The sequence below is a fragment of the Lepisosteus platostomus genome, chromosome 12, assembly GCF_059453375.1.
Source record: "Lepisosteus platostomus isolate fLepPlt1 chromosome 12, fLepPlt1.hap1, whole genome shotgun sequence".
NCBI classification, from domain to species: Eukaryota; Metazoa; Chordata; class Actinopteri; order Semionotiformes; family Lepisosteidae; genus Lepisosteus; species Lepisosteus platostomus.
In genome coordinates this window covers 18,973,900-18,996,000 of record NC_142622.1, presented here as the reverse complement: position 1 = coordinate 18,996,000, position 22,101 = coordinate 18,973,900, and the positions used below count along the sequence as shown (strand labels likewise).

Sequence of the window (22,101 nt, the reverse complement as noted above, 5' to 3'; positions counted from 1 at the left end):
CCATCACTTTTAACAGTGTATATCAGATTTCGCATATCAGTGTACATCATCACAGCACCATTATGATTTCTTTAAAGATGAAACCATTTTCCCAATTTAAACTTCTAAACATGTTTGAAGATACCACTACAAAAGGCATTATACAAAATCAGAAATCCATCAATTACACTCAAGATGCAAGGCATTTTTCCACTCCATGTTCAGAAAGTCAACAGGTTATTACATGCTTCATTGTTCTGAAGTAATAACTGCAATCATAGAGCCTTTGTACTTCATTTCAACCTAAAGAGCGCACCAAAATGCTACCGACACTTAACATTCAGCAAAAACTATGTACGTGAAAAGGCAAGATTAATTAAAATGAGCCTGCAGCAGATGGAAAACAATTGCTGGGGCAAAATGTAGAGTAAAGTGACTGAGAATGTGTTTGCAACTTGGGAGAAAATAGGTGTCAGCACAGGTGGTTGAGTCACTCAGTGTGACTAACAAAGCAGCACAGCTAGCAACACTCTGGTGATGGAATATAAGCAATATGTCTAATTGGTAAAATAAATGCAAATGTAAGGACAGAAAGAAGCTTTCTTATATTAATATAGTATTATAAATCTACAGTGCCTGCGAGGGGTCTACACCCACTTGGACTTTTTCACATTTTATTTAGGTTACAGCATGGAACCATAATGTATTTAAATGAGAATTCTGGTAACTCATCAACACAAAGTACTCTATAATGTGAAAGTGAAAAAAAATCCAGACATTTTACTAAATTAATTAAAAAAACCAGAAAATAATGGAATGCATAAGTATTCACCCCCCTAGAGTTAATACTTGGTAAGACCACCTTTGGCAGCAATTACAGCTGTGAGTCTCTTTGGATAAGTCTATCACCGTTGCACATCTTGAAGAATTTTCTTCTTGGCAAAATTGCTCCATCAGAGTGGATGGGGACCATTTGTGAACAGCAATTTTTAAGTCATTCCACAGATTCTCAATTAGATTGAGGTCTGGGCTTTGACTGAGCCACTCCAGGACTTTAACCTTTTCAGTTTTCAGCCACTTCAGTGTGGCTTTTGCTGTATGTTTCGGATCATTGTCCTGCTGGAAGATGAATCATCTTCCAAGTCCCAGTGCTCTTGAGGAATTGCGGCACGTTTTCCTCCAGGATTTCTTTTGTACGTAGCTCCATCCATTTTTCTTTCTATCTTTATGGGTTTTCCAGTCCCTGCAGCAGAAAAGCATCCCCAAAAGCATGATGCTGCCACAACCATGCTTCGCTGTAGGGATGGTGTTCTCAGTGTGATGTACTGTGTTAGGTTTGCGCCAAACAAAGTTCAAAGTTAAATTTAGAATACAATCTTCCTCCAAATTGTTGAGTCTCTCACATGCCTTTGGGCAAACTCCAGGCGAGATGCGATAAGTTTTTTTCCCCAACAAAGGCTTTCTTGTTGCCACCGTTCCGTACAAAATTTATGAAGTGTGTGTGCTACTGTTGTCTCATGCAGTTTCTCCCATCTCTGTCAGGGAGGACTGTAACTCCTTTAGAGTTGCCGTAGGACTCTTGGTGGCCTCCCTTACTACGGCTTTCCTTGCCCAGACACTCCGTTTTGGAGGACGGACAGTTCTGGGCAGATTCACAGTTGTTCCATATTTTCTCACCTTTTTAATAATGGACTTCACTGTGCTTCGAGGTATATTCACTGCCTTGGAAATGTTTGTATATCCTTGCCCTGACTGGTATTTTTCAAGAACCTTGTCTCGAATCTTCTTGAAATGTTCCTTGGTCTTCATGCTTTAGTGTTTCCTTGGAAATACACCTGTGTCTAGGAGCTTCCCCACTTAGTGCATTTATTCTGAAATCATGTGAAACACTTCAACTGTACACAGGTCGACTCCAGTCAAGTAATTATGTCACTTGGAGAAGAGAGTTGGTTACTTCAGAGGTACAGTAACTTAGGTGTGTCAAAGCAAAGAGGTGAAATCTTCTGCATTCAATTATTTTGTTTTTTTATTTTTAATTAATTTAGTAAATTGTCTGGATTTTTGTTTTACTTTGACATTACAGAGTTACTTTGTGTTGACAAGTGGCAAAAATTCTCAGTTAAATACATCATGGAACCCATGATGTAACATAAAATGTGAAAAAGTGCAAGTGCAGTGCAATCAAATTTTCATATTTGACATCCCTCTTGCAATAAACCTCTCTCTGCTTTTTGGATGTTACATGTAAATCCTTTACGTTGGGAGCTTCTCCAAGTGACGTTGGCATCTCTAGGCACCATAAAAAGAATCCATCAGTGTGTACTCAGTCATTTACTGCATCACCACTACATCTCTGGAACAAGAGTTTGAAATTAGTTAAAACATTCAGGGGCAAATAATGTTAAGAAACTAGAAGAAAACGTGAATAAGTCACTGTGGGTATAAAGCAAGAAAACAATTACGTGTAGTAGGATGATTGACCATAGCATTATAAGATCTAACCTTTCTCGTTCTAACACGTTTTTACTTGCATTTTAAGTTCCAGCACTAGTAGGGCTTTATACAGTTTTTTGAGTAGCAAGTACTGAAATTCAGGTAAGTCTGTGAAAACGCCTACAGCAGACTTCATGTTGATACAAGTCGACATTGCACAATGACATCACATTGCTAGGACAATTCAGCTTTTGAAATGCAAAGCAGACACAGATTGTTGTTTTACATTCTACTAGACTTGTTACTTTCAGCTTTACTGCTTCTGTGTTTCACGGTCATATGCAGGCATAATAATAAACAGATGGCTTCCACCTCACATTGAAAACAAGTTCCCATATACAATTTTCTTCAGAGAAAAGATCAGGACAGAATCATTTATGTATCCTCTACATAAACAATATTAGAGATAATGCTTCAGACCTGAAAAGTGTAGAATACCTAGACCTAGGCCTGTATTAGTCTCCATTTATCTTTGAATCACTGACTACAGAAGCAATTCTAATCACCTTAAAACAAACTACCATAAAATAGACTTAATCTGAGAAACTATTATTAGAAATTAGGTAAGCAATACAGCTTAATAACAAAAATAATGTTAGTTCTTCCTCTGTTGTGTATTCCCAAAGAGAACAAGCAGGACTGGCAATCAAAAAAAAAGTTAACCACTAAGAGAAACCTCTTTTCAGAGCAGTGCAGGCTTTGGAAAGTGAAGCACATGCCAGACTTAACCATGACTCAGAATTTGAGCAAATCAGCAAGAGAAACGTGCAAGGACTTGAAAGACTTGAGCATTGCGAAATGAAGAAAAACGCTTGCAAATGATTGGCCTACTCATGCCACTACTCAGTTCCAGTCAGTTCCTACTCAGTTCCAGAGTGGAATACGTCCCAACCCATCTACATTCTGCAGTTTCCAATTCCCATTTTTTTAACCTTGCATCACCCCAAACTGCAGAAGGATTATGGCTCATGCCAGAGGACACCACAATTAGCAGGGAGACAGAAGTGGATTTAAATGGATATTAAAAGGACCAAGGTAAAAATGTGGTATTGCAGGGAATGTTTCAGTGTTTATATTTCCATTTTCACATATATTTACTTCCTGAAGAGACTTAAAAAGCTTTCCAGAATAGATATGAATGTCTCTTGACAAACACTGCACCCACCTCCAAAGTGCCTGACTTCTAGAAGTGGACGGGAGTGCTCGTATTGGAAATAGGGGACAGAGTTAAAGAGTACCACTACCCACAAATTAATCCTATCATTTTAAAAAATGTTAAGGGGTGGGGTAGGCTTTCAAGAAGCTCAACCAGTAATTATGAGCACAGCAGGCTACATACAGCAGTACAAATTCCTGAAGACTCAAAAAGTCTTGTAGTATTTGCTCTAATCTGTGTAGTCAATTAACCATTTTACTAAAATTACAGTCTTTCCTTCAAGATATTTTACAGCTGATTAACTTGCAGTTCTATTGGTGAGAGCTACATTGTTCTTGTTAGTGCTAATTCTCCTGAAGCAGCTGGAAGATCTCCATGATGAAGAATGGTAGATGACTCCAATTACAGATTGGAAGCAAGCAAAATCCTCACCCCTACCTGGAGCTTGTATGAGTAGTAGTAAGGTCAGTAAGATATTAATTGAATGGTATAAAATGAAATTGCCGTTTTCAAAACAGCAAGGGCACTCAAATTTGGTGCTGTCGTCTCTGATGCAAGATTGTTTCTTCCCTTTAGATTGTTTCTTCCCTTTATTATGTGGCGATTGAACCACTAAAACTGGAACTGATGGAAGTAGACCTCTAATTTGCCAAACGTTTGTTGTGCAAAGGATATTAAAGTATGGCATTTCATAATTTCCTCCATCTTATCTTATCACAGCCTTTAGCAAAAGTTTCGCAATGGCCTGGCCGAGTTAATACAGGTTTAAGACATCTTTGTTACAAGATATAGTGCAATTCATCTATTTCCTATTGCACTCCTATACCATGAAGGCACAGTCTATCACAATGGCAATAAGGGAGTTAACTGCCACTGTAACTTTATTACTGGGAACTTCAGTGGAGCAAAAAAATAAATCCCAACTGGACACTGAACACAGAACAGTCCAGTTTTAAGTCGATATTTTAACCACTGTAGCCTAAGGGTAAGCCTTACCTCTAGGTAAGAAGAACATTTCGTACTGTAATTGATTTTTTTCAAAGTCCAGTCACATAATATTATCCTCCTAGACTTCTGCTAAAAGATTCAGTTCCAATAACAGATTGATAAACACACCTCCCACTTGGCTTTAGTAGATCTGCTCCTATTCACCTTTCCCTCCTAATAAAACTAGATACTTCCATTAAAGACAAGTGCTCATCCATAAATAAAAGATCACCTCTAAACTTTTCACATCCAGATTCGTACATCCAGCACTCTGCATGACTTGTCTTGAAAGACACTTCATTAAAAAAAGTACATCAATCAAGGTTTGAGAGATACAGTACCAATACCCAGTGTATGAGCAGTTCAGTATTAAAAGAGATTCAATATGAATTCAGTTCAAGTGCTGTACCTATAGTTGGTTTGTAGGTACATTTATAACATAATGTTATTTATAGGATGCGTTCACCTGAGAAAACTAAATGGAAGGATAAAGTCTAAGACTGGGTGGCTCAGTGGTTAGTCTTGCCGTCTGTATGGTCTCCCCATGTTTACATGGGTTTCCTCCAGGTGCTCAGATTTCCTCCCTCATTCCAAAGACAGACTGATAGGTTAACTGTCTTTTTGGAAAAGTAGGCCCTGTGTGTACATTTGTGTCTGTGTGCCCTAGAATGGGGGGCATCCCATTCAGGTTGTACCCTGCCTTGTGCCTGTTGCATGCTGTTATGGGCTCTAGCTCCCTCATGACCCTAAGAAAATGGGTAGTCTGAAACTGTGTGGGCTTCAAGGTTTTTGGAATTTATATAATGTATCAGCCGAACAGAAACACCACATTGACCTTGCCATGGAAAAGAATCCGCATAAAGCTACGCGAATCCAACTTTTACCTCAATCAAAAACAGCTGACCAGCAAAAACTACAAATGAAATGCCATTAAATGTCTCGCTCTCTTTTGCCTGGGGATCTTCACAATTTCATTTCCTCCAACCCAGTATAGTGCTTGAAACAGCAATATCTGCAGCTTTATTCTCCTGCCCTATTGTAAATCCTGCCTCTTCAGGAAATCGCTGGTCTTTAGTGGGGCGACATACCTTAAGGTGATGAATTAAATTTGTCATATTGAAAACTAATGTTCCTTTAATGTTTGCAATCAGCTGCCCTGTTATTTTCAGTATTTTTTCACATTATTCCAAAGCCACATAGCCTGTTAAAAGCTGAAGGCAAAGGCAAACAGCTAATATACTTAAGCTACCTCATGGTTTACACATCATAATATCCTTGGCAATAACCAGGGAAATACTGTGGACGTAATCAAGAATAGCACAATATTAGTATTGTTGTAACTATTCTGTAAATATTTATTAAAGTATGCAAAATATGAGCCACATTCCCAGACAGAGCATTGGTTAGGGTTCAGGATTCAGAACTGAATGGTTGTGGGTTCAAATCCCAAGAGTGGGACTGCTATTGTACATTTGAGTTTCATTGATGTTCAGGGCACTAAAGGTCCCAGAGACTAGGATTATTGTTTGTACAACACACACATATTGGTATATTTTAACAAACAGCGTTTTAAGAATAATAAGGTGATCTTAACATTTCATCTCAGGACACATTAGAGTTTTTCAAAGCGAGAGGAAAGAAACTGTTTCCCCTCATTTTGTCAATGAGGAAAAAAAAACATTAGGACAAGTGCTTGAGACACTTGAAAAGTTGTAGCTATTGAGTAGTCATAAGTCTAACCCATGTAAAAACAATTAACCCCAATTTGTAAGTTTATGTCCCATCTCACATTCCAAAACTACTGAAAGATCTACATTAAAATCAGGCTTGAAAGTTTCAAATAAGCATACAGGTAATGAGTGTCTTTACTCTAAAAGGTCATCAAATTTACACTGACCTGCACTTAAAGCAGATGGAGAACATTTTCCCTTAAAGGAAAAAAAAAAGATAATGAACTGACACCGCAGGGAATGATATCATCATATGCAGCTGTTCAATTACCTATCTAATGAGCTCACTTCCTGCAATGTGCAACAATTTCTTTATTTCAAGTTACAGTATGCATGTAGGTTCCAGGAACCTGTTATTTCACATGACTCTTTCAGTGCAGTGTAGTTATCTTACATTTAACTATATCACAATTAGAAAGGTACAAACACTCACCCATCCACTATCATTCATAAAGCCTCTAATGTCTGGTGAGAACTGTAGCATCCCAGAGCCTGTCCTGGAAAAACAGGTTACAAAGCAGAATAGCACTACCGATGGGATGATGGTCCAGAAAGGGGACACAAACATCCCAAAAAATTCAATACACCTTGTCAGGACATCTCTGGAAGGTCACAAAAAAATGGCAACACCAGACAAAAAACTACACAAATAAAAAACCCGCAAATGCAGAGTAAACATTCAAACTCTGGCATCAGTCCTGAATCAAAACCAAGACCTCAGGAGCAGAAGCAGCACCAAGGTATAAACAATTCATGTAACATAAGTACTCATCCACTGAACTTTTCAAATCCCCAAAGGCATGCATATTCTGCCTGAAAGTAAACTGCATACCCTAGCACATGTAGTGATGCTACTTACTGTATCTGACTGACTAAGTAAAATAAACGTTGAATATTTCAACATGAGATGGTGTCTATCTCAGTCACTGATGGGCTTCCAAGTCCTGTTTAGTAAACAAGTGATTAAAGAAACAATATTATTTTTCATTCAAGGAGCCTTGAGCTCTTCGGAAGTACTACTCATGTCCTGTGTGCAACATGACCTCTGGTGCTTCGTTCTTTTTAATGTCTGAAAGTGATTTTTCAAATACAGCGTGGTTAAAACTGGACAAGATGGGGCTCACAGGGCTGGAAAAGGCTGGACAAAATGGCTTTATCTTGTTGATCAATTGGAAATGTTTGTTAGGACAAACTTTTGTATCTCTGGGCACAATGGAATATTACGACACAAAATACTGACTTGCATTCTAATGTCCGCATTTTTTAGAAGCTACACAAACTAGAATTGGGCTATAGACTACCATGTGTTATACTTCATCTAAATTCTAAAGTTCCTTTTCACAGCTTAAGGGGACAGACCAGCTTATTGTCGATAAGGAAAAACTACAAAGACTCATAACTGGTGTGACTCAAGATGCACAAGTTTGGAAAACTGCCTAATTCTAATGGAGAAAAGGTCAATTCAGCCTGACTGCAGCACAGCATTCACTCAGATGCCAATAGTATTTTTGTACTATTGTATTAATATTTGTGTTGTGCAAAATCCTCTCCCTCCCACCAAATACAAGTACATCTACAAAAGACCTTACTTCTTCAATGTACAATATTAAAGAAACAGCAAGGTTTCTCTTCACAGAATTGTTCTTGAAATAGTATTTAGAATTGTTGTACTGCACTTCCAAAATGACTCCAGACAGAACTATCTGCTATAAACACAGGGCAGGTGCAAGTCTCCTGCCACCCTAATGCAAGGAGGAAATTAATATTTAACAGCACAGTAATGGGCAGCATATGGTCAGTGTTGCCAAATCTTGGCAGTGATGTTGTAATGAAATCAAACATATTATTGATTAGCTCTGAAGTGAAACAGCAAACCTAAGCCTCAATCTTGTAAGACACTGTCTTCAGTGAGCAAACTGCAGTCTCCCTAATGTGCCAAGACATACTGTATGCCTAGTGGTAAAGAACTTGTTAATGTCAATAAATCAGCTTTTTGTACACCACTTTAAAAGTAGTCAAATATAATTCAGCACATTAAAATATGCTACCAGCCACAAAAGTATACCTAAATATATCTACGGTATGCTTGTGCAACTCAAAAACAGCCCTCAATTATGTTGCTTCACTGACCCCATATCCTGCAATCAGAAACTATTTTGGACAAACTAAATAGTTTGTTCAAAAGAAGGGTGTGTGTAAAACAATGATTTACACACTTGTAATTAACAGTGAAGACTCATATTGAGTAAGCCTTTCATTGGAAACAATACTTGTCCACTTAAAGACTGAGTGTGTTAATTTCACTGAGTGTGTAAATTGCAGCAAGTTTTCAGGAAGTTTAGATTAACTGTAGGCCGCATGCACTTTAGTACAGGATGGTAAATAAAGTAGATAGAACCCAATGCATAAAAATGAATTATTATAAAAGGTCACACTGCCACTACTCCACATCTAACAATGAGTTTGAGGAGTTTGAGTCAAAATACCTCAATTTAAAGACCTACTGTACAAGATGGTGCAATGGCGTAACCTAAATGGCCCTGCCATGATCCACCTCTGAGAAAAAATCTAGTTTCTCAACTCTGTTCTGTGGACTTAATTTAAAGAAGCATTGAAACTCTATTGGATTCTGGACCTAAGGACAATATTTAGAAATTGCACAATCATGCTTAACCAGCTATGGGTGCGTTAGTGCCACCTCCACTTTGATGCTTCATGTTTTGCCATCAAACTACTTTGTTCCTCCTGGATGAAATTTCAGACATAGAAATACATCAACAGATACTGAAAAATGAGGTCATAACCTTGCTGGTAGAAACAGTGGAAATGCTTCGAATAGGGTCAATCTAATTTAACCAACTTCAAGGCCAAAATTGTGCCCATAGGGAGGATATTTTTCAATGCTAAAGGCATTACGAGGACTTCTGCCTTGTATCGTCCCAAAATGATTTGATTCTCTTTAGCGCCGACCAGCAAGTAAAAATCAGACAGAAGTATAACTGATGAGATGAAATAGAATACAGAAAACGAAAATATGAAACAGCCATGTAATCCTGTTTACGAAGAGGAAGCAATTCATCAAGATCTTAAAATCCATTTTAATGAGCCGCTATGGGGGTGCGTTATCCTAGTATGGTTGATACTAGGATAACCTTCAGAGCAAGTGCAAAACAAAAAACACCATAAGATCAGCAACAATTAAAATACTCTGAAAATATTTCTCATTTTGGGGAAAGAAAACTTTTTCAGGGTTCCAGAAGTAGTTAAAGGACTGAACAGCACTGACAGATGCACCAATATGCACTAGCAAACCCTGGCAGCATGGTGCCAGGAGAACAACCTCTCTCTAAACATCAGTAAGACTAAGGAGATAATTGTGGACTATAGAAAACACCAGGGAGGAGATCACACACCTATCTACATCAGTGGGACTGCAGTGGAGAGGGTCAGTAGTTTTAAGTTCCTGGGAGTTAAAATCTTAACCTGGACTTAACCTGGACCAACACCGTTGTCAAAACGGCATGGCAGCGCCTATTCTTTCTCCATAGGCTAAAGAGGCTTGGCATGCCATCACATATCTAGGCCAACTTCTACAGGTACACTATTGAGAGCATCCTGACTGGTTGCATCACTGCCTGGTATGGGAACTGCTCCGCCCGGGATCGCAAAGTACTACAGAGGGTGGTGAAGTCAGCGCAGCTCATTACCGGCTGTGAGCTACCAAACATCCAGGATATCTACTCAGCTACTCAAGAAGGCCAGGTCCATTCTCAAGGACCACAGTCATCCCAGTCACAAACTGTTTTCCCTCCTACCGTCTGGTAAACGGTACCAAAGCATTCGGTCCAAGTCCAACAGATTACGGAACAGCTTCTACCTCCAGGCAATAAGACTGCTAAATAGCCAACCTGCAGCTCCTTTAGCAAATCACCTGTAATGGCTACATGGACATACAGTTTTCACTGTATTCAGCATAACCGCACTACTTGTATATATTGCATACACCATGGACACATAGCAGCTCTACTCATATTGAGTTTTATTCAATTTCTATTACATCTATTATTATGTAACCTTATTTTCATAACCTCAATTTTGTGATTTTTGTGAGCTCGCGGAAAAGACATTTCATTGCCAGCAACTACTGCTGCACGCTGTATTGTTGTGCATTTGATAAACTTTGATTTGAATATTAAATATAATAATAACTACTCGGGTGAAACGTCTGCCTTTGGCCTCTGTTGGCATCCATTTTTGTTACCTTTGTGTTAAGCTTTTGGAACAAATCTTTTAGTCTGTGAAACAGATTAACAGCTCATGACACCTACAGTGCCAAACAACACCATGTTTTGTATTCCATTGGAATGTCATTAAGGGAAAAGGTTCGCTCTCTCCATGGTGCTGAAAACATTATTACACCAGAGAATGGAAAGAACATCACAGCATGGTTGTACAGTACATTGTACGATATTAATGCAGTTTGAAAATGATAGAGCATGCAGACCTGATGTAGGTGGAGGCCTAGACCTCTCACATTGCTTAAAAGGAATGACTAATGCAAACAGGGAAATCAGTGGCTGAAAAGTAATCACTTTATTAATGTAGTGTTGTATCGTTCTGGCTACCGATTTAAGTCGCCAAGTATTTGCAAGTGATAAAGCCGCGTCACCTATAAATCAAAATGCCCGAGGGATTAAATTGTTTAAATCTCAAAGGGATAGTGAAGTCATGTTTGATACACACCAAAGCCCGATTCTTTTATTCATTTTGAAAACAAAACCAATAGTTTAGTTTAAAAAAACACATCAGCCTCAGTAAAGAGATGCTTTGCTACCAAATTGTGAAGACTCTAGCACCTACCCCAACCAAGAGCTTCACCAAAGGCTCCACAGCACATCATCTTTAGAATGCCTTTTGTTTTTTTAAAACAAACACTTTTGATTTTATGCTAGCAATGAACTCTTTGCGTCATAATGATTCAAGCTTTCAGGCATGGAAAAGTACTGTATTTGTCAAAGTTGCCATTTATGGTCAGTGAGCCCTTTTTGTGTGAAAGTGATGATAGTAATATCAACTTTTAAAGCCAGCTTACAGATCTTTTAATTTAATCAATAACTGCATCTACATACAGTACATTATCCTTAGTCCCAGTCACTGTATTCACTTCCAGTTCCAACAGGGGCATTCCACTTGGAACGAAATGTGAAAAGTTATTTCTCTGGCTTTAAAATTTAAATAAATGGGCAAAACTGTTTTTCAAGGGGAAAAATATTAACGTCTGCCAACACACAGGCCTATGATGCCTTGGGACACACTGAAGGTTGTCTGTTTTTTTTTTAATTTGGCAAAGGGCAAAAACTACTTTCCCTGTTTCCTGAATGTAAGTGTTAGCACTTTTAAACTTCAACACAGGAAGAAGCCACATGCAATAGATACAGAAAAAGAGAAATGCTGTGTTTTGCTTCACTGAGTGAGACCTTGTGACAACAATGGGGAATAACTTTGTAGCTGGCAAAAAATGAAGAGGAGAAAAGCTAATCATGTTTCAGTAACAGACCCCTTGGGGCATATATCCAGTTATGGATGGCATAAACGCTGCTTAAAACACTGATGATATTTTCAAAAGCTTGTTATAAAAAATGAGCAAAAACTAGACATCTATTTAGATTCATTTTTTCTATATTCCTGCATGAAGAGTGGTCAGTTCTAGTGCTTTAAATAGATATTAGCATTAGTTTATAAAGCACTGCTATAACAGTAAACATGCTCACAGGTTTTTAAACTTGCCGATTTTAAGGACACACAGCTGCAGCTTCAATACAAGGGGGTGGCCTTGATGCTGCCGCCTGCCAGACATCACTCACAGCTGCTGGAGAAACTCCTTTCTCTAAAGCTTGATCCAGTGCAAAAGCCTATAAGCCGGCAATTTCCCAGCATCTGCGAGAGCTGTCCGAAGTGTAAAGTCAAGGCAGTGTTTCCTCAGCACGAAAGTAGGCTGACAAGTTAAAAGCGAAGGCATTGGACAAAAAGTTGAAACACTTGTCAGGGTGACACCCACAAAAAGAAATGATGAGAGGCATACGACATGAAGGGCTGTAGGAAGATGCAATGTTGTACAATGCTGTTTGCCAAACAAATGGCCAGCACCTGAATGTTCCAGGTTTGAATAATTCCCCACTGACAGCCCACTTAGGCCTTTTTTGTTCAACAAGGTCAATGACTTCAATGCTGCAGTGTAACTACTTACCACAAAGTTCATTACACTGTGAAACACACACGTGATTCAGAAACCTCCAAGTCTTACTTTTCCTGCAATATAAAAATCCTTAGCAAAACTACAATCACATGCATAAGATTGCTGTATTTTAGAGATTATCGGTTCAAAGGTTGCAAGGAATGACTGACCCCTCATTTCAAAGCAGTAGGGTTGTAATCCTTCTATGCAAAAATTCATTTAAAACTCCAGCTGACACAGAAAATGTAGCTATAATAAAAAATTAACAGTTTCTTTAGTTTAAAAGCTTCCATACTGAAAAGTTGTGGAAACCTATTTTTATATCTTGATGCTAACATTAATTCCACATATTGGGCATAGCTTGAAATCATCTGCGACATACTTCACTGTTCCTTAATATTACATTATAATCAGATGAAACAGTTAATGACTAAAAATTAGTAACCAACTCAAACAGTAACTAGTCATACTGCCATTAATTAAAAGTATAAAATCCAAACTGAACAGCATGCAAATTCACAACAGGCAAAGTTGGTACAGCTTAGTTTCTTCTTGTGTAAATATTTTAAAATCACCAAAAGCTAAACTCCTTCTACCAGTACCCTACTATTGTTACATTGTGCATTCTACATGAAGATGTATGCAGATCAGGCCTGGGAATTTCATTGTTCTGAAGTGAGAACCGGTTCCCTTTCTTTGCTGATATTTCAGTGCGATTTAAGCTGATACCTCGACATGCATCCAGCTGTAACACTTAAGACCATATTTAACAATGAAAAATTAACCCAGAAAAACCAGCCAAGCTGCTTATAACTCCTATAAGCTTTGATTTTGAATGATTTTCTGTTACTGACTGTACTGCATCATTAGGATGACCTCAGAAATGAATGATGTTTGTTCATTTGCGTTTAGCTGAAGAGTGCACATTGTCTGGTCAACAGCTTCACACATCTTGATTTTGAAGCTGTACTTCTGTACATTAGTCTTAATAACTGCCACCACATCCCTACTGCTGTATTCACAAATTGTTCTTCCATCTTTATTGTGAGAAACAGAATTGATACCACAATACATAATCTAAGCCAGCCAAGGTTTGTTTATTCAATGTTTTAGGAAAAGGCACAATTTATAGATGATCAGGCTTCATTCCATACCACAAGAAAACTCACCTCCTCAACCAAGTGGTGATGGAACCATGCACACTAACTCTAAATTTAACTAACTGCACAGAACGTGGTCCAAAGCAACACACTGTTTTTCACTGTGGATCCTGTGCATAACTCATCAGACCAAGTTTCTACCCAAGCTGTGGTAAAGGCCAAAATGGTGTTTGTTATTCAATTTCAGACTATTTCAAAGTTGTGAATTCCTGTAGGAGTAGCTGATGCATTCAGCCAAATGACCTCCAGTGCTTTACCTTTTTTCACTGTGAGCAAAAATCACCTTGAAGAAAGCCAAAAATGTGTTTTGGATAACACACATTAAAACTTTCTTTTTCAACAACCAATAAATCACACCTCAGGTTAAAACAAAAACAAATGTAGGAACAAGCAGTCTTAAAACATGGAAACACAGAAAAATTCATTGGTCATCCAAAATGAAGCATGAAACAGTGAGCTTGAAGAGGAAATATCAATTTCACAGAGAACACAGAAAAAAAACGTTTTCTTAGTTAGCCTTTATTATACTTGCTGTGCACATCTTATTTATCAAGTTCATTATTCTGATGAAGGCCAGATTTCATTTTAATGAACACCCACTTATCAAGCACAGCTCACCTGCCAACCCTATTCCCAAACCACCTGGTTATTTTACTTGAAAATCAGAGATTGAATTAAAAAATCACTGTAGGCCCCATCTTATTCAATAAGTCAGTGAGGTATGGAAAAGTGTAAATGCTTCAGTAAGTGCTTCTTAGTCACAAGAAGGCAAGAGCTTTTATATGACTCTTCCTTTATAAAATGCTAGTGACTTATGCATTGTGATAGGCCTACAACAATCAACAGCATGATGCTGGAGACGGAATAATTTTCTATTAACCTCCTATTAAAAGATCCGACTGTAAGAGATTATTTCAAATAGGAGAAAGGATAGTTCTTCATAAAAGCTCCTTTTTTATTAGGTGAAAATGCAATGTATTGTAGGCTTATTAAGCCTACATTGAAAATCTACTGCTCATGAAACCTTTTATTGGCCAGGTTTTAAGTCACTACTGCTCTCCGACAGAGAAGAACAGAGGGAGAGGGATAGCATATCAGCATAAACCATACCAACACAAATGTCTAAAATTCAAAACCATTACTCCAAACTTGTGATCCTACTCAATTCAGCCATTTCCCAGGAATGCTCGACACTTTCAAAAGACTCCATAAGGAACAGACAAATACATTGTGTATGAGGACTTCCCACTGAAGGTCTAAATTTAAAACATCCCATGTTTGTCCACAGGTATATCCTGGCACAAGGTGTATTATTAAAGGGTTCAGAGATCTGTTTGGTTACTGAGACTGGGCTATGCAATGGCTCAATACATTCAGGACCGATTCAATCACTGCTTTAGCAAGGCAGCTATATTTCTTATGTTTCAGCAACACTTGGTTTTTCTTACTGTATGATCAGTACAGTACTGTAAACAGATTATAGGGTACAATCACAGGCCACAATCAACAAAAGGTTCAGACCCAATGATACAAACTCATTAGTGAGTCCAGAAATAATGATGTCTGAAGTTAACGCCATTAGTAAAGACTCCATCAAGGGCTAGTCTCACACAGCATGATTGGTATTAATCTTGTACCACCTAATGTTTATTCAGTTAATCTGATCTAGGACTAGAGCTAATCATGGTCCTGGTGAAACCAGATGCAAAAGGTGATCTTTTAGTTTTTCAGTTGTATAAGGGATTGGCATTAACATTTTCTAGACAATGTTGGGAGACAATAAAATGTGAAGAATGTAAATTCAGTTGTGGGAAAATGCATAACACATTAGAAAGACAATTCATGATATGCTGTACAATTTTGTACACCACATTACAAAAAGAGATGGATCTGGTATCTGTACCCTGCCACTCTTCTCTGTACTTTTTCGCACTCTTACAGGGCTAGATTGGCCAGATGACCTTTGTATATAACATTCTTTATGTTCCCGTATGTCTCAGCTGTTGAGGCACAATCCTCTTGTACTTTTCAACATTTAACAATTGACAAAATACCTCTGTCAGCCGAAAATGTCAAAAGGACCGATTTCCAGACCACAGGATTCAATTTAGAATTTTAGGAATTTAAATTTTCTATTTCACATTTCACCTTGCTAAGAAAGATATCCTAATGCAACATCACATGCTTTTGTGAACTTACATAAGTCAAGGAAAACTGGAGTAAGAGTCTGAAAAGCACTTATGGGACATCCCAGTAAAGAACTTTAAGGAAGAATGAGAGTAGGGCATCTTTTTTCCTTTCAAGGGATTTGAGTGTTCAATAAGTAAACACAGAATAGAGAAACTTTAACCTTCAGAAATACAGATATTTGAATTAATAAACACCAGTTTTTATAACCTAAAAAATACTGCAGAGACAATGAGCACCTCCAGCAGGAGGTGTGGAAGTTTAAATACACACGACAGCACTCAGAGGTGATCAGATCAACCCGGCATTTCCTCACCTGCAACACAAAATTGGACAGATCGATACAGTATGTCCAAGCTGTTATGTTTAACAAGGTCTGGCTAGTTACTGTATCAACTGCGAATCCCCACATAAATCGCCTGTACGCCTACAGAAATCTTTGGAGGAGTCACATCGCTGCAACCGTGCTCAGTAGCAAACACCTGCCTCTCCATTCAGGGTAAAAAAAAAACAAGAAATGTATTAAAACCCATCACCAACCCGCGCGAAACCAAGAGTATTAAGCAACTGACCAATACTGAAACTATGCTCATTACTAACGTCATGACATTATACCGGAAGCTGCTCTTTTTAGTAGTTTTACACTAGTTTTGCATTTATCGGAGGTTGTTTACTTCATGCTACTAGCGTGGAAACCATGTTTTGTTTTTATAGGTTAGAAAAGCTTAATTTCATATTTGCAAAAGTCAATATAATTCAACGACTGTGATCAAAATCTTTCGGCGATGTTTTTCAAACATAAAGTAGGTTGTGAAACTGTATCAGCATGCAATACTCGAAACAAATGGAAGTTATCACATCAAGCGTTACAAGCCGTTTCCTTTTACAATACTATGTTACTTTAAGATGTAACCTGCCAAAACAACGCCGCTCAGCCCTGCATTCCACGAATACCTTGCGTGCTTAATCTACCTGAAACTGGGTCATGAGGCTCGACTCCAGCTCCCAAACCAAGCTTAATATCAGACGCCGACCGGGAACCTAACTCTAACTTACACATCCAGCAACACAATGTCGACGTTTATATATCAGAGACATGATTGCTCGTCTTGCATACGGCGCAAACAAGCTGTACTTTGCCTTTGCTGGTACCTACCTCTATCCCCGTGGGTTAAACCTAGGAATGCATGCACCAGAAAGGAAGGTTAAAACAGTGATATTTAGTAATGTTCAATTTAGTAACGTCTTCTTGTAGGAAACAGCACTGGATCACAGTATCGCCGCACTGCTTACAGTTCTCTACTTTATTTTTTTTACTGCTGTAATTGCCGAGCAGCACGATCAAGCCTTGCAGCTTCCTGTTATTAGGTAGAGAGCGCTTGTGTGGGTGGGGCTGATTCGACTGCGCGCATAAGAAAGCGTATACCCCCAGCTCGTTCAAGACGGCTGACTCTCTCAGACTGCACTGGAAGAGCTCGTCAACATAGTGGGCAGTTTTACAACAGCGAGAACCAAATCACGAGTGATTGCACAACAATAAGCTTGCGTGAAGTCCGCCCATGCTTTCATTCTTTAACGACTCAGTTTAAGTGACGCCTTAGGTGTACAACTTTGTTAGGCTTCATGCTTTTATATAATCGTCTGAAACGGAGGTCTCTCCAGCCTTACTACCCGAATCTAGTCGATTAAATAGGTAATCATTATATCGCCAATTTATGTAAGTGAAATCTGATTATGATTAATTAAACACATAATTTGTTAAATCAAGTAATTATAAAATAATTTAGAAATATTTTGAGAATAAAATCTGAGTACCCTTCAGTCCCTTAGGACCAGAGTTATTTTAATTGAATGAATCAATTAATTTAATGCATCAATACTTCAGGAGTCGGATAGTTTATAAAATCAATAAAAGTGTTAGGCTTCTAAAGCAATATAGGTATAAAGTGTGTAGTGTAAATATATAGGAGTGGGTAAATAGGTAATATACAGTACACAAGAATGTCTATAATTATGAATTACCTATAAGGCTTACTGGGTTGGGTCTTGAGAACAGGGTCCAAGAGCCTTGGTCTTTGCTAATACTGCAAACATATATTAGGCAGACTGCTGCTATTTTTTTTAATTAAAGTTTTCAAGAACTCAGGATCGTCATAATGCTATCATGATCATCTAGAATGCTGTGCCTCTAAAGTCTTTATACCTGAATTACCCCCCCCACCCAAACCATTTTATCAAATAGGGAAAAAAAGTGTTATACTCTGTTGTTCAACTGTTCTATATATTGTTCTATTCTGTATAAATATATTTCCTGAGACCAAAGATGGAAAAAAAGTGTTTTAAGCTTCCTGTTTTCCTGAAGGGAAATATAAGAATTGATAGACTGCTTCTATTAAAAAATCTATTCTGGAACCATATGTGTTGCACTGGAACTACAACTACAGTACATAGACAACAAGTCAATGTATTTCAGCAAGAACAAAAAACAACAGACACACCAGCAGTCAGGATTTAAATACTCCTGGTCTGCATAGTTGACCCTGAAACAGCCAGAGCAGTGGAATTAATAAAAGCATGTAACTTGTAAGCATGTAATGCTTTGTTAACGTTTTTATTACAGATAGGCTGCTTTAAAAGCATTTCTCAACTAACAAAACAGGCAGAACCCCTATTTTTCAGAACCCCTTGGGGACCACTGTTACTGTAGATCTCCAAACATTGTATGTTATCCCCAGGCTACTAGTTGCCAACTACTGTTATAGAGTACCTACAGTATAGGTTTTGGAAATAAGGTCAATTATGGCATTCCTACTGTATATCACCTTTCATGTCTAAAGATATCCTAAGAGTGAGCTATATGAACTCAACACAACTGTTCACAGTGAAACATTTTTTCAGGGGCTCAGACAAAATCTCAACCAGGAATCCCCTGGTTTAGAGTTGCTTATTATCAGCACATGTGAACCCATCCATCTGTTTTCTAATGTGTTCTTCCAATTCAGGATCGTGAGGAAGCAGAACCTATCCCAGCAAGCAACTGGTGCGAGACAGGATACAACCTGAATGAGACACCAGTCTATTACAGGACAGACACATACTGTAGACACACATGTGAATCTGTTGGATTATTTTATTTAACAATTTGTTATGCTGTAGAGTTCTCAAAATATGGAGTCTACTAAAACTTTGGCCTTATAGAAAGTATACACCTAAAATGGAAATATGTATGTAGTGTAAGATAAAATGGCTATACTGTATGTAACAATTTAAAGTGTTCAGTGCCATGTACACTGGAATTTACATCTAAATATACAGTATACTCTGTATCCTTACAACATCAAATGTGTTATGAAATGTACAATATATGCATTCTTTACAATATATTGGATGCAAAAGTGCATGTACAATATATGTAATCATTAGCATAAAATCCATACCTTTACTTTTCCATGGGGTGTTTAATGCTGGGTATTTCAAATATACTGTATTTTTATACAGGTTTGAGGGATACATTAAAGATTAGCAATTAAATGATTAATGAGAACCAGACTTATGTCTTAGCTAGACAGTATTCCTCAGAACCTGGATAATTGATTTTAATTTGTTAAAGTCATGATGCATTGCAGCAATTTATTGTTTTCTAGAGGTTCTTATAAAGCTTGTGTTGTTTTACTAATATCTTTGGGTTTGTAATTGTTTTCATCACTTTACCCAGAGTTCAAGATTTATTTCATAGGAGGCAGATACAAAAATGTAACGGACAGAGTTTTGTATAACCACTTTTTTTTTAAGTAGAGAATCTAAATTAAACCATAAAATGACTTGTTTTAATTGTAGGTAAAGTCATGGTTCTCTCACAGTGATCATTATTGCTCCTTCAGAACACTTTGGGCTCCAAATGTATTGAATACTGCAAAAGCTTTGCCATTAGCATGGTTTCTGAGGTGTCGCTGAAATGCCAGTATTTACAAATACCCGTTTTACAAAGTCTGACTCAGCCAGCAGACAGCAGCAGCTTGGTCTAATACACAACACATATGTCATTGCAGCTAAGATACACAGAGATCTTCAGACTTGGATGAGAGATACAGTATGTATGTTCTCGCAGACATGTGCAAAGACATCACAGGCTCATCATCGAGAAGACACGACGACTCCCTGTAACCTGATAATCAAAAGCATCATTTAAAAATATGACGTATACTGTAGCTGCAAGAAATTGCTCAAGTTATTTTCACAGACATTTATCATGGAAATGTGTATATTTTTCTAAAAACATACATATATAAATTGAATTATATGTTTCTTTTTATGCCCAGTATGTATAGTAATGTATCTACTGACATTTAGTTTGTCTCATCATCAGAGCACTATTATTAAAATACCAAAAAAGAATTCACTAAACCCTGAATAGCCTGTGACATCGTTGTAAAAAAAAAACTGAATGCACAATTTGAGATAAACCATATACATGTAACCTGAAAATATATTAGTTGTAACAACTTGTCTCTGTATTTATGGCTTTACATGTTTTTTTTAATAGAATTTCTAATTGACCTCTCTGCTGCAGTTCATCTTTTAACCAAAGAGCTGGTTATTCAGTGCATTAAAATAGCCACACAGACCAGGCACTCTGCCGATTTAAAAGGCTCGGAACAAAACATTTCCACATGTGGCTGTTCTGTTCTGTTGTCATTAAGATAAGACCTCAGTGGCACAGCTGGAGCACGTACATATATGATGTTTATTGAAATAAATCAAAAGTAGTTCATTTCCGAAAGAAACCCGGAGAGTGAATTTTCTGCATTTGTTAGGTATTTAAAGGTTGCTCAAATCCATTTACAAGAAGATCCGTAATAAAAGAATATCTTGATATCACACAGCAAAAACAGAGAATCATACTGTTCTCTAATGGCTTAGTTAAAAAAGGCTATGGAGCTAAGGCAGTGAATATGAAAATAGCTGTATGCAGGTATCTGCACACAGTAATAATTTTCAAATTAAGCTTTGGGAGACTTTTGACTGTCACCTCTGGGACAGAGAGAGCAAGAATTCTAGGGCAGATTATTTTTGCTTATATAAAGGCTTGGGTCTAAGGCCCTAAAGGGGCTCAGTCTATTTCAGTATCTCCTTAATAAATAAGCAGTTTGATAACAAGGGGATTAATTATTCCTCCAATAATTAAGCAAACATTATTGTAGATCGGCCCAACATGCAGAGTGCTACTTTACAGAAAGAGGACAACCTTTAAAAAATAAAGGTCTTTCAAAATTGTTTGTGACATTGAAATAGTTATTCAAGAGGCTTGTTTAGAAACAATATTCTTTGACTCTTTATCCTGTATTTTTTTATGCCAGGCAAATGTTTTCTGTTTGCATTATAAGAGAAAAAAACTGCATCTTAAACTTCACCTTTCATCTCAGCAGAGCCATGTGTTGACAGCAAAATTTGATTTAGTTAATCCACTAATATATATTTGTGTTCTATGACCCATAGTTATTGCATGTCGCAACAATTTTGTCTCAGGGGATATTTACATACTGGTGTGAAATATATATTTTCCATCAGAGTGGTACTTAGTACACCTAGTGCTTACAGTTTGCACAAAAAGATTAAAGCTTTTCTTGAGCTTTTTAATTGGGTGCCGAATAAGTAAACAATCCTTGAAGAGAACTAAACCTTTCCATTTTTCTTTTATTTGTGAGCTTTATCGTTACTCATCAGCAAATGTGAGAAAGCCAAAAGCAGCATTTGACTAGAAGAAATGAAGGAACAAATCAACAGAAGGCATCCTATTTATAAAACCTAAAGTTTGTTGTCCACATCAGAGGGAAGATTAAATACATACAGTATAAGAGCCCCTTTAGATGAAAAATAAGTTTCATTTGCCTAACATACAATGAAACACTGTAGACTCTGAGCATGCAAGTCCAGCTTTATCCAGAAATGTATTATTCACTAATTGAAGCAAGGCACTTATTTTTAAAAGCAGAGATCACTGGTTTAATCAAATTACTGAAAGCAGCTGTTTAACTGGTATGGTAAATTGAAAACATTGTAAAGCTCAGTATAGCACAGTGAATTCATTGGAAAAGCACAGAAAGGTCATATAATCCATGCCACTACTCATGGCACTGAACAAACGTGGAAATCCTGAAAAATGAGTGTGCAAAT

General features: G+C 37.6%; 1 protein-coding gene across 1 annotated transcript in view; it reads right to left on the bottom strand.

The window, feature by feature from the left end:
* Positions 1-17,374, bottom strand: part of LOC148651227 (myelin basic protein-like) — a 69,365-nt gene extending 51,991 nt beyond the window's left edge. Inside the window, exon 1 of the mRNA XM_088601277.1 lies at positions 17,084-17,374. The gene's annotated coding sequence lies outside the window, so the exon portion shown is untranslated. The remainder of the gene's footprint in view (positions 1-17,083) is intronic.
* Positions 17,375-22,101: the final 4,727 nt, after the last annotated feature.